Source organism: Adiantum capillus-veneris, chromosome 8 (genome assembly GCF_014529385.1).
Source record: "Adiantum capillus-veneris isolate H3 chromosome 8, ASM1452938v2, whole genome shotgun sequence".
Lineage (NCBI taxonomy): Eukaryota > Viridiplantae > Streptophyta > Polypodiopsida > Polypodiales > Pteridaceae > Adiantum > Adiantum capillus-veneris.
The window spans coordinates 79,595,591-79,616,482 of NC_140938.1; the positions used below are offsets into that span (position 1 = coordinate 79,595,591).

Here is a 20,892-nt window from a genome sequence, read left to right on the forward strand (position 1 = left end):
AAATGAAGAGGATTTTGAGGATGTAGAAGACGAGCCAGTTGGAGCGCATGGTGGAGTTGAAGATGCGCAAGCTCCTCCTCGCAAGCCCTCTCGTAGAAAAAAAAAGTTTTTCAAGGTTCACCCTCTCAAGGCCCATGTCCCAGATCCTACCATCCCTCAACAACGGGCTCCTGCTGTGAAGCGACGCATTCCAAAGGAATTGCAAGAGATTCGTCACTACCAAAAAAACTTCAGACCTTCTCATCTGCAAGGCACCATTCGCACGTTTGGTGAAAGAGATCATGCAAAGTTATCGAATGGCATTTCGAGTTCAAGGTATCGCCGTAGAAGAGGCCCCTAGACAGCCTTTTTAAAGTTTCTTTAGGTTAAGTTTACAAGAATATAATGATATTATGTCTTTTTTTTGTTATTTATATGAAAAAAACTCTTTATTTTGATTCAAAGAATTGCACAATCGTATCACAAGATAGAACCAATCACGTACTGTCTATCGTACCATAAACTCAATACAGAAGATGTAAAGTACCAGTTAAAATCAATTCCCATTCGAAATTTGAAATAACAAAGTACAAAGATGTGATATATCTCATTACAAATTTGAAGGAGTTAATTACAAGATTTATGCAGCTATTGAGTGCTTGAGTCATCTAAGATATGGCGAGCAATGTTTTCTCAGCGCTCTTGGGCGCAGGGAAGCTGTTTGTGCAGCACATCCCAAGAAATTTGTTCCACATTGCTTAGACCTACAGCTTGGATTAAGGCCATGTTACAAAGCACACGACCACAAACGTGTGTCACAAATGCAGCACTGGCCAGAGATTTATTTACAAGATATATAACTTGGGAGGCTTGAGATATGGTTGGCAGGCATAGGATGCGGCTCATTGCTTTCATCATTGACACCCAAATTGACCACAAGGAGTGTACTCCTTGTGGATTATCGCAAAGCCGTCCTGGGGGAGCTTGCCAACGTAATGCGCAAGAGACGACTGCCATCCAAAAGCTTGGCACCTACCATCTCCTCCCCGATCTGCATGCTCATCCAGCTCCACAACATTCTACAAAGAAATCAATGAAAATTAACGTAATCACAAAACAAAAATTAATTAATACCTCTTGTTTTTTGTTGTCCTCATCGTTTATGCCTTTGCTATCAAGAGAAATAGATGAATTGGGAGCCATAGCGACACTCTCAAGTTCATCTATATGAACAGGCATAGGAGTGCGTGGGGCTTCAAGCAATGCGCGTGTAGCTACAAACTCATCCTCCGACACAGATGAGTGCGGTGCATCTGTCACCGCCACCATTTCCAACTCCAATGTATCTACCACACTCTTTCCAAGGGGAAGGAGGCTTCGATCCAAAGGATCAGAGGAGGGGTCAATGGCAGAGGACTCTACAGTGGCACAGAGGATGGACAGACACTCATCCATGCGGATGTCAAAAGTCTTTTCAAGATCATGTAAAAACAAATATTCCTCCCCATTTATGACAATTGTGGAGAGGTTTTCAAAAAAAACCTCCGGAGTTAATGTCTCCTCCGGCACATCTGCAGCGGGCTTAAAGCATGCTTCTGCACCCTCATCACCCATGGATTTGGCGGCATCCATGACACCTCCTGGGTAGGTTAGGGCAAGAATATTGCCCTCTTTGCTTGCATCCCAGGGCTCTCTAATGGGATCCTTTGTGTCCTCTACGACACCCCCAAGGCGCAAATGAGGCAAACTCACCTCAGATCTTTCAGGCTCCTCCGCAAGAAGAAACACAAAAGTCGCCAAGCGACTTAGAAACTGGGTGCGCACCAACCTTCTTCTTTTTCAAACGTGAATCTTCAATGTACTGACCTGCCTCCCCCGCAATTACACAAAATCGTTGAAGCCGCTAGGTGAAAGGCCGATCGCCTTTGTGTATGTAGCGAAGCAAATCGCATGGAATCCACAATTCTCCTTGTCCGACAATTGGTATAGCATACTTGTCGATGTAGAATTCAAAAAATTCCAAGATAGACTGAAGAGATTGGCTGTTTAGGTGAATAGTTGCGTTCACATCAAGGAATTGGGTGAAGAAATTGTGAAGATCGTCACGATCTTTCCACTCGGTTGTTTGTAAAAATGCTTGGAAGCGTTGTAACGCCGTGGCTTCGGGAGGGGTGGAGGAGGATGCCATAATGCTAGCTCTTAAGGTAGGAATGCAAAGAGTTCTAGAGCTCAAATGAGAGTGTGAACTGACTATGTAGGTGAATTGTGAAAATGATAGGGTTTAGGAGGCTTTATATAGCACGCCCCCCCCCCCCCCCCCCCGCCCCCGCCCCAAAAAAAAATAATAACAATAATTAAAATATTAAACAATTTTCATAAAGTAACACAAATAACAAGAAGTTATAAAAAACTTTCAAATTAAATTACAATCATTTAACTCTAAAAAAACATCACTACGACTTTAGGATAATGTGCATTGCCAAAATTTGATAAAACCATCTGCTTGAACTTACAATTGTGATATTATAAGAAATTTAAGTACAAAACATAACTACTCTAATGATAAAATCAAATTCTCTTCCGTCGTCCACGCCATTTCAATTTGAATCGTGCTCTCCATGAGGCTACCAATCTAGCAGAAAAAAAAAAGAAATAGCATACCCACCTGACACCGACACCGAAAGTGATCTCCGTTGTGAAGTCCTTCAAGATACCCCTGCTTCTCGCCAAGGATGGCTTCCAATGTATCGTATTGTAGATCTTTGCAAACATACATAGTATTTGTATGATGGAAAGGCAAAGATCCAAAGATGCTAGCGAAGACATGAGCAAGACAACACCATCCAAGCCAAATGGAACGCGAGGCTTTTTCAGATTTTAATGATGCTCTTACATCAGCTACAATCTTGTCTTTCAAAGACATTATAGTGAATGCATCTGACTTTGGCCACTCCATGCTACGCAAGGTTGTAGCCTCCAAAGGTTGTAGCTCTCCGTAGCCCTCCTCATCTGTAGGTACAATGTACTTGTGGGTGTAGAAGAACACCCTTTGTCGTGCAAGGTTTGATGAATTTGTGTTGGAGAAGAGCATATCCCCTAGACTTGCATGCATGGCCGTAAATGTGCATGAAAGGCATGAGAGTGGTTGCTCCTCCACAAGGCTAGAAGGGAAAACATTTACATAGAAACAAAACAGTCCGTGAGATGTAAAAAGTCCAATTTTTTGTGACCACCAAAACCATTGAAGTGCAAGGGACATACAATTACAAGGAAAATCCCTTGGGTTGGTGATCCCTCGTAGATGCATGTGTCCAAACATGAAGACATGTTGAACGATTTCCACCGTACCCTTGTCTCTTACTTGCTTGAAGCCTATTAGTCTTCCCTTCCAATGGAGATCAACATTTGTTCTTTCACGAACACGATGGGGACCGATTGCGGAAGGTTGCATGTAGACCCACGCACCTTCTTGAAAAACCTAAAGTTCCCATTGCTGCTCCTCATTCTTCGAGTTGTGGAGAACCATACTTTGAATTATGGGTTTGGGGCGTCTATTTTGACCATTGTTTGCCATGGATGCTTAAGTGGGAGCTTGCAATGGAGATCTTGGGGAAGGAGGAGGGAGACAGAGTTTAGAGAGAGTGTGGGAGCTTAAAGTTGCAATGGAGAGCTTGAGGAAGGAGGAGGGAGACAGAGTTTAGAGAGAGATTGGGAGCTTAAAGTTGCAATGGAGATCTTGAAAGAGGAAGGTGTAAGAGTTTAGAGAGAGAGTGAGAACTTTGTGTTATGGAAAGGGGCTATGGAGGAAGGGAGTCTTCCGAAAAAGGTTCTCGAGTGAGAAAATGACTTTTTGATCATAGGGTAGGTTTGGGGGGAGTTTTGGATGGAATATTTTGAATTTAAATTTTTTTAAAATTTTGAAATTTTAGGGTTTTTGCAAAAACGTATCTGTGGACCCACCACTCCCCCCCCCCCCACACTTTTTCCCCCTCCCTCTTATACCCATCCACCTCCCTCTAAGATACAAAGCAATAAATGAGTGGACAACCTTATTATTCTCTCTACTTTCTTAGGTTCTAGACTTATATGCATTGCTCTCTTCCTATTGGCTGGAGCCTAATTAACCTTAATCCTATATGGCCCAAGGAGAGTCCACATTTTTCCTAATGATGTCAAATGGCGTGTCGTGAATATGAAAGGTAGATGTACGAGCATCATGTGTGCTAGAGCCTAGCTTATAGACAAACTTATCATATATGTGAGAAACCTCAAGGTGTTTGAGAGCATAGAGATGATTTCCTTTTCATGAGGGCTTGATGATTTCCTTTTGATGAGGGTGCTTGTATGTTGGGTGATTGTGTGTGGTGAGTCACGGATGTTCGGGTATGAGTTTGGACAGTACTCGTTGGCAGGTCAGGTGACTGGGTGTGTGATTATTAGGGAATAGGGGTGTTGTGGAACCACTGGGCCAGGTTGTGTGTCGGTTGTGTTCCCATTTCCCCCTTTCCATCTTGTGGTGCCCCCACTAAAGATCATAGTGATCGCTCAAGTGATGGCGTGGTGCAATAACATGGTGCCAGATTGTGAATTAGTGTGTTCAGGTGAGCAAGATGCTAAAGATTGGATGTCAGATGTGGAGTTCTGGATGTTGTCGATGCGAATGGTGACCAATGAAGCCAAGTCAAGGGATATGCCGTTGGTCATATGAGGAAGGCCAAAGCCTGGTTTGAGGGGTTAGAAGTTCCCGATTGGTAGTCACGGAAGGTGGTTCGAGTTCGGTTTATCCAAGACTTCAAGCCGAGAATTTCTCCTGCAAAATTGAAGGTTTTGAAGCAAGATGTAATTGGTGAGTTTGCAATTCTTTTAAAGAAATTTGAAGATATTTGGCAACAATTAGAACCTGCTACCCACTCCCGAGGTAATGACTACCTCAAATTAGATAGGTTTTTAGAGTGCTTACATCCCAAGATTAGAGAGAAGGTCGAGCTTGCCGATGTGGAAAGTTATGCAAATGCTGTCTACTTAGCCAAGGCAAAGAGCAAGAAAGCAAAAAAGAAGCTGGAAGCGGGCTTGTTAAAGCCAATAGATTATGGTCTTGTTTCAGGGACAGCGGTGCAACATACGGTGAAGCCACATGCGGCTACAAGCATCCAAGAAGCATTCATTTTGCCATGGGTAAGCCGTAATGATCCATTTGTTCCATTGGTGCCTCTTGTTTGTCATGCATTTATACAAGAAGCAGATATCCTCATCAACGAAGGTGAGAGATTTGTCAAAGAGGATATACATGAAGAAAAGATGGTTGATGGACAAACTTTTGTGTAGCAACATGAATATGAAGATGAGGTTATGGAATCAGTTTATGGAGAGGAGAATCCAGATTCAAGCTATTGGGAGTTGGGAAGTAGTGACAATTGGAAGGAGAAGTCCACATCCATAGATAGGCAAGCCGACACAAGTCATGTGAACGAAGGTGCAATGCAAAGCAAGGGGGCTGGGCAAACTTGCCCTGTCAAGCATGCTCAAGAGCCTCATACTGTTCCAATTGTGGAGGTGGCTTGTGAAGTAGAAACTCTTGAATCATGTATTGCACAGCTAGATGCTCCGGCTTGGACAATAGCAGGGACTGAAGAAAAAGACAATGGTATGTATAAAGACCATGTAGGCTTGGCTCAGACACAGGACAATCTTTTTTGCTAAGTTTCACATATAGTGGCAATGGAACACTCATTGCCTTTCCCTTCTCCATATTGAAACGTTGCAAAACCTTGTCAATATACTCTGTTTGAGATAACCAAATCAACTTCTTTGATCTATCTCTCTCAATGCGCATACCAAGTATATGACTTGCCTCACCCATGTCTTTCATGTCAAACGATTTTGCCATCTTTGACTTCAAAGCTGAAATTTCTTCCAAGTGCTTGCCAGCAATCAACATGTCATCCACATACAAAATAAGGATCAGCCAACTACCATCCTTAGCCTTCTTTGTATATAGACAGTGATCGAACTCACTACGTTTGTAGCCTTGAGAAAGCATAAACTTGTGGAATTTATGGTACCATGCCCTCGGTGATTGTTTTAAGCCATAAAGACTCTTTAACAACTGGCATACCCAATCTTCCTTGCCTTTCTCAACAAACCCTTCTGGCTACTGCATGTAAATTTCCACATCTAAATCACCATGCAAGAACGTTGTCTTGACATCCATTTGGTGCAACACCAAATCTAATATGGCAACCAATGCAAGAAAGCATCTCAATGTAGTCATCTTGACCACCAGAGAGAAGACTTCATCAAAGTCAATGCCTTGTTCTTGCTTAAAGCCCTTGGCAACAAGCCTTGCTTTGTACTTTGGCTGACTATCATGAGCGGTGATCTTATACCTGTAAACCCATTTAAAAGGTAGAGCCTTTTTGCCCTGTGGTAATTTAACTAGCTTCCATGTCTTGTTTTTATGCAGAGCTATCATCTCTGACTGCCTGGCCAATTGCCAATTCCCGGAGTCCTTCATTTGCACTTCTTCCTTGTAACATGAAGGCTCATTGCAATCAGTCAACATGACATAGTTCATAGATAGAACAAACCTATCATGAGGTCGCGTGACACGTCCAGATCTACGCACAATAGGTGGCTCAGGCTGAGCTACAACCTGTGGTTCCACTCTATCCTGTCCTTGCTCCTCTTGGGCCCTGACATTTTTTCTTGCACGTGCAGGTCCATCTTCTTGGAAGACAACTCTTCCTATCTCCTCAACCCTCTCTGCTTTAGAATGATATTTGGATTCATTAAAGTGAACATCATTGTTGCGGACAACCTTTCTGGATTCGGGATCCCAAAGTCTGTACCCCATCTCACCAGAATTACCATAGCCTAGAAAGATGCACTTTCTAATCTTTGGCTCAAGTTTGTTCCTAAATTCCTTTGGAACGTGAGTATATGCCTCACATCCAAAGACTTTGAGATGCTTGTATGAGGGCATTTTGCCTGACCATACCATCTTTGGAACTGAATCCTTCTGCAAAACCTTGCTAGGAGATCTATTTACAAGATGAACAGCTATTGATACAGCTTCAGCCCAAAACCCATTTGGCAGCTGTGCATTAGACAACATACTTCTGACCTTCTCTTGTATGGTCCTATTCATCCTCTCAGCAACACCATTTTGAGGAGGATTGTAAGGAGAAGTAAGTTCACGTTTTATACCTTTTGACTCACAAAAGTCCTGAAACGCCTTTGAAACATACTCTCCACCATTGTCAGTGCGTAAGCATTTAAGCTTCTTGCCACTCTGATTCTCCACAAGTGTCACAAACGTTTTGAAAACACTAAACACTTCATCCTTGTGCTTGAGAAAGTAAACCCATACTTTCCTCGAGTAATCATCTATAAATGTCATAAAGTAAGAAGCTCCCCCTAGAGATCGATAGGTTAGGCATAGGTCCACACAAATCACTATGAACAAGTGCCAACTGTGTATCTCTTCTACTGCTTCTATGCTTATGTGGCTGCTGTGTTTGCTTACCATACAGACAATGTTCACAGAATTCAAAATCATTAAATGAAAATCCAGGCAAATAACCAGAACGAGACAAGATTTCCATTCCCTTCTTGGACATATGTCCTAACCTGCTATGCCACAAAGAAACGTTCGGCTACTCGGTTACATTGATCACATTTTTAGAAACATTTGATACATAAATCATGTAAAGTCCTCCAGACTTTACTCCATGTGCTACTGTCATAGAATCCTTGGATATCTTCCACATGTTTTGTCCAAAAGTGGTGACGTAGCCAGCATCATCAAGTAAACCTGTGCTGATCAAGCTCTTTGTAATTGCGGGAACATGTCTCACATTCTTCAGTGTGAAAGAAGAGCCATTCTGAAACTTCCATTTAACATCTCCAACACCTAAGATCTCACATGTCTGCCCATTGCCTAGCCGAACATGATCTTTAGTGGTCACATAAGAGGTAAACCACTCCTTGTTTGGAGACACATGAAGTGATGCCCCTGAGTCTATAATCCACTCACTCAGTGCATTTCCATCAGATGCTGTAAGAAGAGCTTAGTCCATTGTATTCTTCAAGAAGTAGATGTCTCCTTACATTAGACTGTCAGCCTCTGCAACAGTGCTTGTCACATTTATTTCTTGAATCTTCACTGAGGACTTGTTCTTCTCACCATGGTCTTCAGCTTTCTCTTTGCCTTTTTCTGCTTTCCATTCTCTGCAGTCTCTTTTCATGTGACCCTTCTTGCCACAATGGTAGCATTCTATGTCACTCTTGCCTTTAGCACTGCGGGACTTGCTACGAGACTGATTCCTCTTTCCACCTTTGTACTTTTCTTTGGTCCTTCCCCTAACAACTAAGGCTGTTCCTTTGCCTTTGTCGATCCATTGTCTTTCTATTGGTTTCTGCAGTAAGCAGACTTCCTTCTACACCTGCTATGTTCAAACCATCAGGAGGTGCAAAATTACTCAAAGGTGTGCGAAAAGTGTCCCAACTTTCCGGCAATGTGATCAACAGGAACATAGCTCTAACAGATTCATCAAACTTGACACCTTGAGTTGACAACTGACTATAGATTGTGTTGAATTCATTCAGATGATTGGACATAGGTGTCCCTTCTTTCATCTTCAAGTCAACAAGCTTCTTAAGCCAGTATACCTGTGAAGCTGCACTCTGCTTCTCATAAAGATCACTCAGCTTTAACCATGCTTGATAAGCCGACATCTCGTCTGCTACATTGAAGTAAATGCTTTCTGCCAAAGTGAGCATAATGGTAGAAAGTGCCAATTCATCCATTTCGCTCCATTCATCTTCGTCCATATCTTCTGGTTTTATCCCCTTGAGCTTTATAGGTTTTATCTACTTCTTTTGTACCAACACGTGCCAAATCTGCTTCTTCCACAATGGGAAATTGGTTCCATCCAGCTTCTTGATATTGTAAAGAGCAGTGTCCTGTGATCCAGCCATAGCTACGCTTCACAGTAGTTTACTTTCCTGGGAAAAATTCGGCAGAGTTTTCCCTGTAAATTGACCTCTGAACCAATATCAACCTGTCAAATGAACCAAGAAAGCTTCAGATTCTGCATAAATTTTGGCAGAGTCTCCTTTGTAAAACGGCTCTGGTGTACTAAAAACAGACCAAAAAACAGCTCAAAAAACATTGTCTCTCTGACACTGTAAGCCGCGGGTAAACCTATCCTGCACCTGTACTGTCTCTGACTCTCCCATCACTGTCCTATAAGCATAGACTGCGACAATGCCTCAACGGCAGTAAAGCAAAGATGCAATCCCAACTGTCTAACTCACAGTCAATACATTATAGCTGCCTATCTAAGGGTGCTCGAGGGATCGCTCCAAGACCTGTATCACCGAAAGGATCTCAACATTCGAGAATCCCCCTGCTCAATAAAACCTCACTCGACCCTCAACAAAGCCTGCAGTAAATCTGACAGTACATAGACTTCCCACAAAGTCATACATCCACAAATTTCCCACTGTATGTTGTAACCGCTGCGGCGGTTGTTTGCTGCGTGACTCACCGCCAACAAACTCTCTACAGACATACATCATCTCTAACAATACATCCCATGTGGAAGTACCTGAAATGTCAGGATGAAATCTGGAATATCAAGCAGTAAACACAAGCTACCTGATGAACTAGCGGATGTCGCCTACAGTCTGTGTGTAGATGCGCCCGTGTCGTATGTGACACGCCTCCAAGAACTGTGAGACGTCCTTCGATGTGTAGACAACCACAAATCAACACTCTGGGAGTGTCTATATCCTCAGCACCTGCAGTCATAGGCCGAAAACCCCAAATTTGCAGAGTCGGATCTGCACCCTTTGAGACCACGTAGTTGGAAATGGCCTGCACAGACCTTTGTCGAAGCCGAACGGTGGCCAAGATGACCTCAGAATGAATTTCTGACAACACCAAGTCCTTCGGGCTTTCCACGAGATTTGGGGCCATGTCTTTGCCTGTCGAATTTCACTCCAATCTGAGCTGGTGACTCTAGCCTCCTGCAGTGCTGCCCCGAGCCTCAATCTGAGATCTGATACCAGTTGAAAGAGTACGAGCGAAAGTGCGACGCAAGAGAGAGTGCGAGAAGAAGAGCACGACGATATGGTGAACTCGCTCTACTGTAATGTGTAGAGCATAGTGAGTTCTTATTAGGTTTTTACAAAAGAATATGTGTACATACCCGGCGGCCCGCCCACTTACCTGGGCGACCACATTGGGCTTTATACCCCAACAATGTATATGAAAGCTTGTGGATATAGGGTGCTGAAGATCTATGCTATGAAAGGCATGGGTGGCCTACGTATGGTTTTATATGTGGAATCAAAGGATGGGATATATCTTATTTATAGATTAAGGGTTATGGCCAATGGCATCAGCTATACCTAGGTGGCGGTTGTCATGGTTTATATGGGACAAGATGCTTTGTTTTTTATCCAAGTGGAGTTCACATTTTTCTTGATGGAATACTTCGCTTTCCATCTGACCCTAGATGGTGATGTAGCTGACAATCTTTCTCTATACAACCTATACATCTACTATTGTTTTCTTATGCAATATCTTTGTATATCTCTCCTACCCCTTTCTCTGATCTTATTTTACTTAAATAATACTACGGTTGAGCATGAATGCTCAACTGGGGATTGGGCAATGATGGTACAACTGAAGATGGTCAGCCTATGGAAGTGTAAGAAGCCCAGGCATGGCAGTTTGCAGGAAAATGGTAGGGACATTCAGCAGGTATTTGATGACACAGGGATGGAGCACTCTCTAGTAGAAACTGCAAGTGTTTTATGTTATCGCAGGTGACAAGAGCACATTTTTATATCACAAGATTGGGAACGAGACAAGGGATGTTGTATACAGGTGTTATGAGGTTTATGATATGGGATTTTGATCAAGATGTCTGTAGGACACTGTACTTTACAGGGTATCCAACCTGGTAGTGCTCTTGTTTTGATATGTATGCTAATCATGGTGCTCTTGCCAAAGCACTTAAAGCTTTTGGTTGATGTTTTCTCGGAGTACTATCTATTTGGAGGGCATTAAAGCTCACTGAAAGTATGGCGATGAGGCTTTGATTTGATGTATATGATCTATGACGTAAAGGATTTTTTCAAACGCCACTTGTTTGTGATGTAGCAGTGAGCGAGATATTTTCTTGAAATTCCTAGTTGTTCCAGGTTATTGAAGGGTCTTTTTCTACTTCAAGAAAACGTGACCAACCTTGTGGCTGACTATTGAGTGATGGAAATGACATGGTTGAATTGGTGCTTGACCGATGCTTTTTGCTCAAAATCGATAATCTTTATGATCGAAGGTGGTGGATGCAACTAGTTCGAACCTATGGCAAGGAGGCATGATGAAGACGAGAAGCAGTACATAGAGTGGAGGGTTATGCTATGCTCGAGCCCAGTGTGGTGGGAATGCCCCACAAAAGGAAACAAAATAGTGATAAGATTTAATGCAATGGATGGTATGAAGGCAGAACTCGCCAGGCTTTCCGTTGACCAGGAATAGAAGGGAAGCCCGAGAGCGGCTCGTAAACAGGGGAGCGCTGAACTGCAGAGGGGGGAGCTATCAGAGATAGAAGGTAAGGCAGGTGTAGGTGCATGCAAGGGCTGCCATATGAGGAAGCAGTGAGGGGCCAACCAGGGCCTTGACGAGCATGTGAAGCCAAGAGAGCTTCAAAATACCCAAGGCAGTTGAAGGGGACGGCGGGGGGGGGGGACTAGCGAGAGGGCCGGGGAAGGATGGTGGCCAGTGCCGACTGAGAAGGGCCGCGAGTCAAAGACAGAGCGCTGGTTGATGCGGCGGAGAAGCAAGGAAGTCCAGGGACATAGCAAGGCCTTTGAGGACTGATCAGGAGGGTGGCTAGGTCGAGAGAAGGCTGTGGCCAGGCTGCGGCCAAGAGGAGCTAAAAGGAGGGGGGATTGCATGGTATGCCGGGAGTTTGAATTGCAGGGAAGAAGGGCTGTCGGGAGAAGCCTGCAATGGCGTGGAGTAGTGCAAAGGGATGGTCAACGGTTGCCTAGAAGGAGGATCGAGATGGAGAGTCTTCTTGGTTCTACAGCTGACCGAGTGCTGCAAATAGAAGAGCCGCCATATCAGGTGAGCATGCAAGAGGGGGTGACGAGCTCGGGAGGACCTAGGTACAGGAGTTAGAGGGCACCACAGGGAAGAAAGAAGGATTCCATGGCAGCGTAGACTGCACCAAGGGAGTAGACAACGAAAAGCATTGGATTGGAGAGCCGAAAGCTGCAATACAAAAAAATCATCATGCAATTGAAGTAGAAGGTGACTGTTAGGGATCTGCGGTGGGTGAGTTGAAGAGGGAACGCAGGAAAAAGACCTGCAAGCCGGCTACATAGGAGGAAAGGGAGCTACCGCTATTGGCATGGCAGCCACTAAGTAGTGAAAGAAAAAAAAGCTATATTGCTAGTACTTTTTCCTCTGTGAGCGTTGATCTATTTCTATAACATAAGTCTTTAGTAGATCGAGTATCATAAGTTTGGCCATCTCACTTTGGGCATCCATTTGTGGGTGATAGGCCGAAGAGAAATTCAATCTTGTACCGAGATTTTCAAAGAGACCTTTCTAAAAATTATTGGTCGTTCTAGGATCTCTATGTGAAACGATGGATGTTGGCAATCCATGGTGTTCGAAAATGTGAGATATGAAGAGAGTTGCCATTTGATATGCCTTATAGTCTTTTTGATAGGAATAAAGTGTGCTTTGCTTGCTAAATCTGTCGACTGTTGTCCATATTCCCGTATTTTCAAGGATAGACTTGGGTAATCCAAAGATAAAATCCATGGATATACTCTCCCATGGTCAATTAGGGATTGGCAATGGCTTTAGTAATTCAGGTTGCTTCCCTCCATCATCCTTGGTTTTATGGCATAACACACACTTTGAAACATACTCTTGTATGTCCACTTTCATTGTAGGCCAATAGAAGTATATTTCTACTCCCCGAAGAGTAGGTTGAATGCCTCTATTCCCCGCATAGGATTCATACATGACTTTCTCACGAAGGGAGTGGGTAATAGATAGCCTATTGTCATGGAGAAAATAACCATCCTGTAAGGTGAATGGTTCTTGTTTCTTCCCTAAAGCAAAGGCTGACATTATGTCTTTAAAGTCAAGGTCAATAGCATACTTATCTATTATGGAAGATAGATCATTGTGGGTTGTTATAGACACCGCATTAACTTTTGGTCGTCGTGAAAGTGCATCGGCCACTTGATTGTACTTCACGGCAATGTGAGCAATATGAAAATAAAATTGCAAAAAAAATAATTTCCACCTCATTTGTTTGTCGAAAAGCTTGGTTTGCATCATGAAGTACTTCAGACTTTGGTGGTCTGTTCGCAAAATAAATGGGGTCCCCAATAGATAGTGCTTCCATGTGTCTAGGGCATGTAGTACAGCTAGAAGCTCTTTTTCATATCTGCCCAAGACTCTTTCATTGGCATTGAGCCTTCAGCTCTCATATGCTATGGCATGCCCTTCTTGAAGCAATACTACTCCAAGGCAATCCCCACAAGCATCACATTGGACCTCAAATGGTTTTGAGAGATCCAGAAGCATTAGGACTGTTTGGGAGGTTAACTTTTCTTTGAGCTTGTCAAAAGCATTTTGCTCCTTAGCAGTCCATGCACTTAATGTTCTTCTTTGTAAAGTCATTTAATGGTCCTTCTAATTGAGAGAATTTTGTTGTGATGCGTCTATAGTATGCATACATACCAATAAGTTTCTTAGCTCATGTAGATTCCTTGGATTAGGCCATGAATTTATTACCTCTAACTTCGATGGATCCATACGAATCTCATCTTGAGAGATAATATGACCTAAGTAATGAATCTCTTGAAGGAAAAAATCACTTTTCTTTTGATTGAGAAAAAGCTTGTGTTCCCTCAATGATTTACACTTGGAGATGTTGCTTGTGTTCCTCCAAGGACTTGGAGTAAATGATGATGTCATCAAAGAACACTCCAGTGAATTTACGATAGAATCTATGGATTTTCTCCATTATATGATTGAACGTGGATGGTGCATTAGTCAAAACAAAAGGCATGACTAGATATTCATAAAGACCAAACGTTGTACGAAACGCGGTCTTTAGTATATCTTCATCCACTATCCTTATTTGATGATAGCCACTTTTAAGGTCAATCCTACTGAAGTAGATAGAGCCTTGTAGCTTATCAAACATATCTTCTACCCGAGGCACGTGAAATCTATTTTTGATTGTGATATAGTTTAATGCTTTATAGTCCACACACATGTGGTATGTACCAGTTTTCTTTTGCACTAAAAGGACTGGAGAACAAATGGGAGAGGAGCTAGGCCTCACCATCCCTTTGTCTACCAATTGTTGTACTTGCCTCATGATCTCCTCTTGTTGAGCTTGGGAAACTCGATAAGAAGGCTTGTTAAGATGGTGAGATTCCTGGTAGGAGCTCTATTCGATGGTCACCATCCCCTCGTTTTGGAGGTAAGTCCATAGGGATATCGTTGATGAACACATCTTGGAATCCTTTTAGAAAATTAGACAAGTCTAGCTCTTCTTGATTGCTACCATTTACACTTGATGAAACATTAGGACCTTTTAGGGACTCTTTGACAAAAATCATGTACGCAAAAACTGAGCTTCTTATTGATTTATCAAAAGCGGGAGGATTTACAAGTGGTATAGTACGACCAGACTCACTAGCATCTATATACATGCTTTTGCTCGAGGAAGTCTATCTTTTGAAAGATAGTAGCCTTCAGATGTAAATCCCAAAACTTGTCCACTTCTTTGTGGATAGACTCATGGGAGAGAAGCTTCAAACTCCGCCATTTGGTAAGCACTTTGTCGTTTTCATCGCTTGCAAGGAGTTGCTTCATGATGGAAACTTCTAGAGTTTTCCATGTCTTTGGGGCTTCATCGTTGCCATGAAGGCTAGCCCACCATTGACGAGCCGATTTCTGGAAGTGCATAGTTACGTGGCGTAGCTTAGAGGACTCTGTGAATCCCTCGTCTTCAAAGGCCGCATCAAATTGCTGGATGAAGTACAATACTTTGTCGGTAGCACCAAAGGTTCCATCATACGTGAGACTAGAGATACTCTTTCCTCCCTCTTTGAACTTCCTGAGCTTTTCGGACCTTCGCCATGCAGGGTCCTCCCCTCTTGTATTCTCTAGGAGAATAGCCATAGCTTTCTTCGAAAGAGGAGGAAGGTGAAGAAGAAGGAGAAGAGGGTGACCTCTTTCTTTCCCTTCTCTTCCTTTGTTTCCTCTCTTCCCTGTCGGAGTGACAAGGAGAAGGATTGTGGGTTGACCGTTTCCTCTCTAGAGGAGTTGGCGACAGTTTAGACCGTCGTCTTCCCAACGAAAAAAGCTAAGGATCAACCCTTTGATGAGGCAACAAAAAGGGAGCATGCTACAAGCAACCTAATCCCCAAAGAACTTGAAGTGGATGAGGTGGAAGTCATGAGGCAGGAGTTCTCAATTAAAAATTCCTTTATGGACAAAATCACCCCACCAAAGGATACATACACAGACCCTTTCATACCGGATCGCCTACTAGATATCATGCTTCAAGACACAAACGAAAAGGTATGGGCCTTTCGCAATTTTGTCTTTTTAGCTCCCACCAATGAAGGATTTTTTCTTCACTTTTATGAATGATAAGGACAAAGTAGCTGCAAAACTTGGGTTGAAGCAAATATTAATAACAAACTTGGGTTGAAGCAAATATTAATAACAAACTCCTCTAACATCTTGGAACCCTTCTTGATGGGATGTCCATTCACCATGTCCATTTTTAAGACTTAGAGGTGCTCATAGCACCTAGGTTGTGTCCTTGGGATAAAAGGAGTGATCTCTCTCACTAGCTGGGACCAATATTTCACTAACCAATTGTGGAATACACACATGTCTTTTATAAAATGTGGATGTGATTTCATAGGTGAATCATGCAAGGATGGAAATGTCCTATAGTTGAACCGTGCTCTATGGCTCATAATACAGAAGGTGAAAACCTTTTTCCCTAATGACTCCTTGAAGAAATCAACACTAAAGTTCCTTAAATGGGTTTCTATAGAGGGCCCTCCTGATTCATGTAATGTATAGGAAAAGGCTCAAGCTCTACATCAAACATGCAACTCTCTTCCACCAACCACCACTGTTATTTGGTAATGAGTTTGGTCCACCATCTTTTCTTTTTGCCAAAGATTTGGATTCATTGTCTGTTCATATACCCACTACCTATTCTCATTGACGGGATTTTTCATACCCATCGAATCTGTTGTGCTAGTTCATATTGTACTCTATTTCAAACAAGTACATTTGCACTTTGTTATCAATTATCCCTATGTTCCTCATCTAGTCTACTGGCATCCCCTACAAGTCTGACTTTTTGACCTTTTTGTGATGGCCTACCAACTAGATTCATTGGTCTCTCACTTAGATTTGACTCGATGAGATTTTCAAGATATTGCTGCATTTGTTGCTCTGCCCTTTCTCGGTATGAAAGTATTGTATTTCAGTCTATCTCTACTATAGGAAATATGTTCGTGGATGCCAACATTTGTTCGATCTTCTTTGTTCCATATTTCCTACATAGTCCTTATGGCCTCATTTTCCTTTTCTAGCTTTCGCTATTATTTGTCTTTACTTGGATTCTCCTACTGGGTCCCTAAATCAATGACAAGTAATAATGCTACATGGAGCCACCCTTGGTCTCATTTTATGTAAACCTCTTGTGCCAACCAAGTAAAAATATAGGCATAAAATTATTTGGGGGTTTAGGTTAAAGTTTGGTAGATTTGTGATAATCGCGCTACCTAAAACTTGTAAAATTTGGCTGGTTGTGCTTGTAAAATGTTGCAGTTATCTCAACCTCCTTCGGTAACATACTAACAACCAATAATTAACATTGGGATCCTCAAGATTTCCTATCAAATGGTGAAATGCCCCTAGATTTTTTCAAAACTCTATAAGCGTCCAGTCTTTTCCAGCTCGTTAACAACATCAAACGAAGTGCAAGAAAATATAAAGGAAGCATCAAATCTTTGAAGTTTACTTTCACTAAGGTTTAAAAAACTTATACAAAAGCCACCAACGCCACACAACCCAAGTTATTTTATCGCGCAATCGTGAGGGAGTAGGTCCCCAAAACGTTCTTTTTAAGGAAACCCATTAATTAGTGGTGGGGGGGGGGGGGGCGAAAGAGAAAGGGAAGGGTGAGGAAAAGAAAACGAGGGTGGGGGGCGGGGGGGGAGGGGGGCACGTCTCTATTTGACACCCTCATTTTTTAAGGGGATCTACGGTCTCAAATCATTGTTGATCGTGGGCCGTGGATTCAATGAGAGGAAAAAATAAATTGGGTAGGATTCGACCTCACAACCTCCTCGTCCCAAGACCAATGCGTTACCACTACGCTATTACACGCGTTTTGATAAGCATGTAGAGCGGTAGCATCATATTGTGTAGATTTGGTCTGTCGCGATCTTAGTTCACATCGAGTTTACTTCGGGTTCACGTCGAGTTTACACCACAATACTATAGTTCATAGACTTTGCAAAGTTCACATTTAGTTTACATGCAAGTTCACAACTAATTCACATTTGTCCGAGTTTACATCAAGTTCACATCTGGGATCAACGGTTGTGATCTTCGCCGACAAGTGACGCCAATTTTGAACCGTAGATCCCCTCTAAAAATTGAGGGTGTCAATTAGAGAAGGGGGGGGGGGGTGAATTGTTTTTTTTTAATGGTTAAGGGCACCTCAGGCAGGAAGCATAGTGGTTAAGCTTGAGTCTTATTCTCTCTACGTGATGAGGTCAATTCCTACCCATTAGGAATGGTTTTAAATCGTGAGGGAGAATCGGTTGAGGGGGGTCAAATCACTATTCTAATTTCTCAGATTCCTGAGGGGTAATTCAAAACGGCTAACCCCCTTAGCAGTCAAACGTACACTCCCCCGGATTGGAGTTTGGACCATGGAAAAAACTCGCCCACATTGTCGCAGACTCTTAGGCCGCACACATGCAGGCAAATTCAGCCGTCGCGGCTGATGGAGATTCCAGGCGACCCCACCTCCAAGTTGGACAGTAGCGCACCGCAGCTGGAACGTGCATCCACCGCAGGTATCGAAAAGCAACGAGGCTCTCCTAGCCGTTTGCAACGGTGCACCTGCGATTCCATGCTATTTTTAGCATTCGCTGCATGTGCAAGCTCCGACTTTTCGCCCGCCCCTGCTCGCCATATCGCATGTACATAAATGGCAAGCCAACAGTTGCACTGCCCTGCAAAATCACACAGGCTGCGCTCTCTTTACATCAATGGCTGCCTACTACGCCAAAGGCCTTGCCTCCTCTCCATTTCCTACGTTGGCAACGTCCCTGTGAATTCTGCTGCAACTCCTACAAATTCTGCTGCAACCAAACTCAATAGCGCTTGTTAACTACTGCAACCAAAGTAAATAGCAATTGCATGAGTTAACATTAAGGTAGCCGTGAGTTTTACACTACTGCACTGCATGCCACACTTGTCTATTGCCCGCCATGCTTACTACATGCCATTTTTGTTGCTCCATACTACAGTGTCTCCACAAGAGGACCTCAGCAACTCGGTAGTGATTTACTCAGGATCAACACCTTCGACTTGACTCAGCAGTGCTACTTCTACTCAGCTGCGCTCTCACTATCTGACATCTCGAAAGGTAATTTCAACAACTCACTCTTGCTAATGTTCAGTGCTGCGATCATTTCTTCTGCTTTATTAAATTATCATATCAACAATAATTATTCACTGCCTCTAATGTTCAGTGCTGCAATCACTTCTTCTGCTTTAGTAAATTATCATAATGCTACAGAGAGCTACTGTATAGTGCACTACTAACTAAGTTGTAAATGGGAAATGCAAATGTGCACATGCATCAGATGTTGCCTGTAACGAAAACTCACGCAGGACAACGCCCCCCTCCACGAGAAAAGGGAATCCCAAACGCTTCGCGTGGTGTGCGAGTGCCTCAACAAGAGTTACCTCTGGTAGAGTGATAGCGTAACTTCATTGCATTACAGTAATGTTTTGTCGAAACGTCTACTTTAAATTTGATTTTTTCATTCGACTTCGTATTAGTTCATAGCTAGCTTGCTTGCGTATCACTTTCCATAATTTGTTGTCAAAATACTCCATCCTAGATTGGCATCAGGGTCCTCCTAGTAGAGGAACAATTGCCAGACCTATTCCTACGTATGGGATATTGCCCATACCGCTGCCATGGCCCATTTCGGGTAGCAAATGTTCACCATCGGACGATGACTGTGAGGAGTTTGTCCCGTTGTCTCAAGAGGTAAACCTCATGAACACATTTGCTCTTCCCCGTGCCATGGACTTTATGCCCGATGGAGGAACAACAGCTCCTCCTCCTCCGAAGCCTACTAAGGTTGTTAAGGTCATGATCGAATCTCAGAATGTGGACATGACAACTGGGATTGAGCAACCAAGTGCTACTCATATTGAGCAGCCAATTAGCAGCACTAGCCAAGAGCAGCCGAGTGCCAATGTGTCTCAAAAGGCAAGAAAGCGGCCTAGGCAATTGTCCGTCACCTGGGATGATGACACTACCCATGCTCTAATAAGGATTTACGATGAACAATGGAATCACATCAACAAGGGCAACTTCCGATTTAAGGACTGGGAGGCCGTGGTTTTGAATGTGAATGCTGAGATGGATACCACTGACAACACCGAGAATGCAAAAACTCGAATTGATACCCTCAAGAAGATGTACAAAAAAGAGAAGTTGAACCATGTACAGGCTTAGCAGGGGGTTTGGACAGCGATGGAACTGCAAAGGGAAATGAAGACATTTTGAATTACCTTGAAGAGGAAATGGGGACGAATTCTGGAGCTAGTGCTAGTACATCCCAAAATCCTATAAGCTCCATGGACTTCACAGAATTGGAGGGAGTGAGTGGTAGCAAGGCAAAGCAGTCAAAGTGGTCTCTCTTAGGAGTTGTGAATCGGACAATTGGTGAGGGCATGACCAAGTTATGCGATACACTACACGATGTGGAAGATAAACACAATGCAACATTGAGAGAGCTAGAGGCATCAAGGCATGCATTGGAGGAGTGCCTACTTCGAATCCGGGAGGAGGAGGACACAAAACGGCAACAAATTTACCTCTCCACTCAATTGGAGCTTGCCAAGATTCTAGCTAAAGTCCGAGATTAGTAAGTAAATGTAATATTCTCTTGCAAGGTTGCAAACCTTATTTATTATCATCAAACTCATGAGTGTATGCTTTCTACTTTGCAGGCAGCAACAAAGTAGCTGGATTTTGAAGCATACAGAAATTTTTGATTGCATAAGGTTACCCTTCTAGCTTCAAATCGATTTAAACTTGCTTTAATGTTTGAATAAAAATTTTATGAGTAGTCCTGTCAGTGTAGGATGGAAAATTTGCATATATTTTGGCTACTACATTCGTGCGCTATATGCATGGAAGATCAACCATTTTGGCAACGCCATCCGCTTCCATACGGGAGAAACAAGATACACTTGAAGTCCATGTTGTACTTCATGTACTTCATGATGTGGGGAGTTTTCATGAGTTTATTGGAGCCTGATGCATGGCGCTACGGGCCTCGTCAATGGTGGGTGTTTCCAAGGCAGGAGGTTTTTTGGACCTCAATTCATTGTCGCCTATGGTCCGAAGCCAATCTAAATAATCGGGACAAGTATTTATTTGCATATCACATGTCTTATGAGTCTTTCAATGCACTCTTAGACATAGTGGAGCCTTTCTTACCTTGTAGTGGTGATTTTTTTGTCCGTGCTCCTGTAGCTAGTGATTTAGCACTAGCATGTGTACTGTGGAG

General features: G+C 43.0%; 2 pseudogenes; both read left to right on the plus strand.

The window, feature by feature from the left end:
• LOC147452423 (uncharacterized) overlaps positions 1-10,509 on the plus strand; it is a 111,417-nt pseudogene extending 100,908 nt beyond the window's left edge.
• An 8,756-nt stretch (positions 10,510-19,265) lies between these two features.
• LOC147452425 (uncharacterized) lies at positions 19,266-20,640 on the plus strand (annotated as a pseudogene).
• Positions 20,641-20,892: the final 252 nt, after the last annotated feature.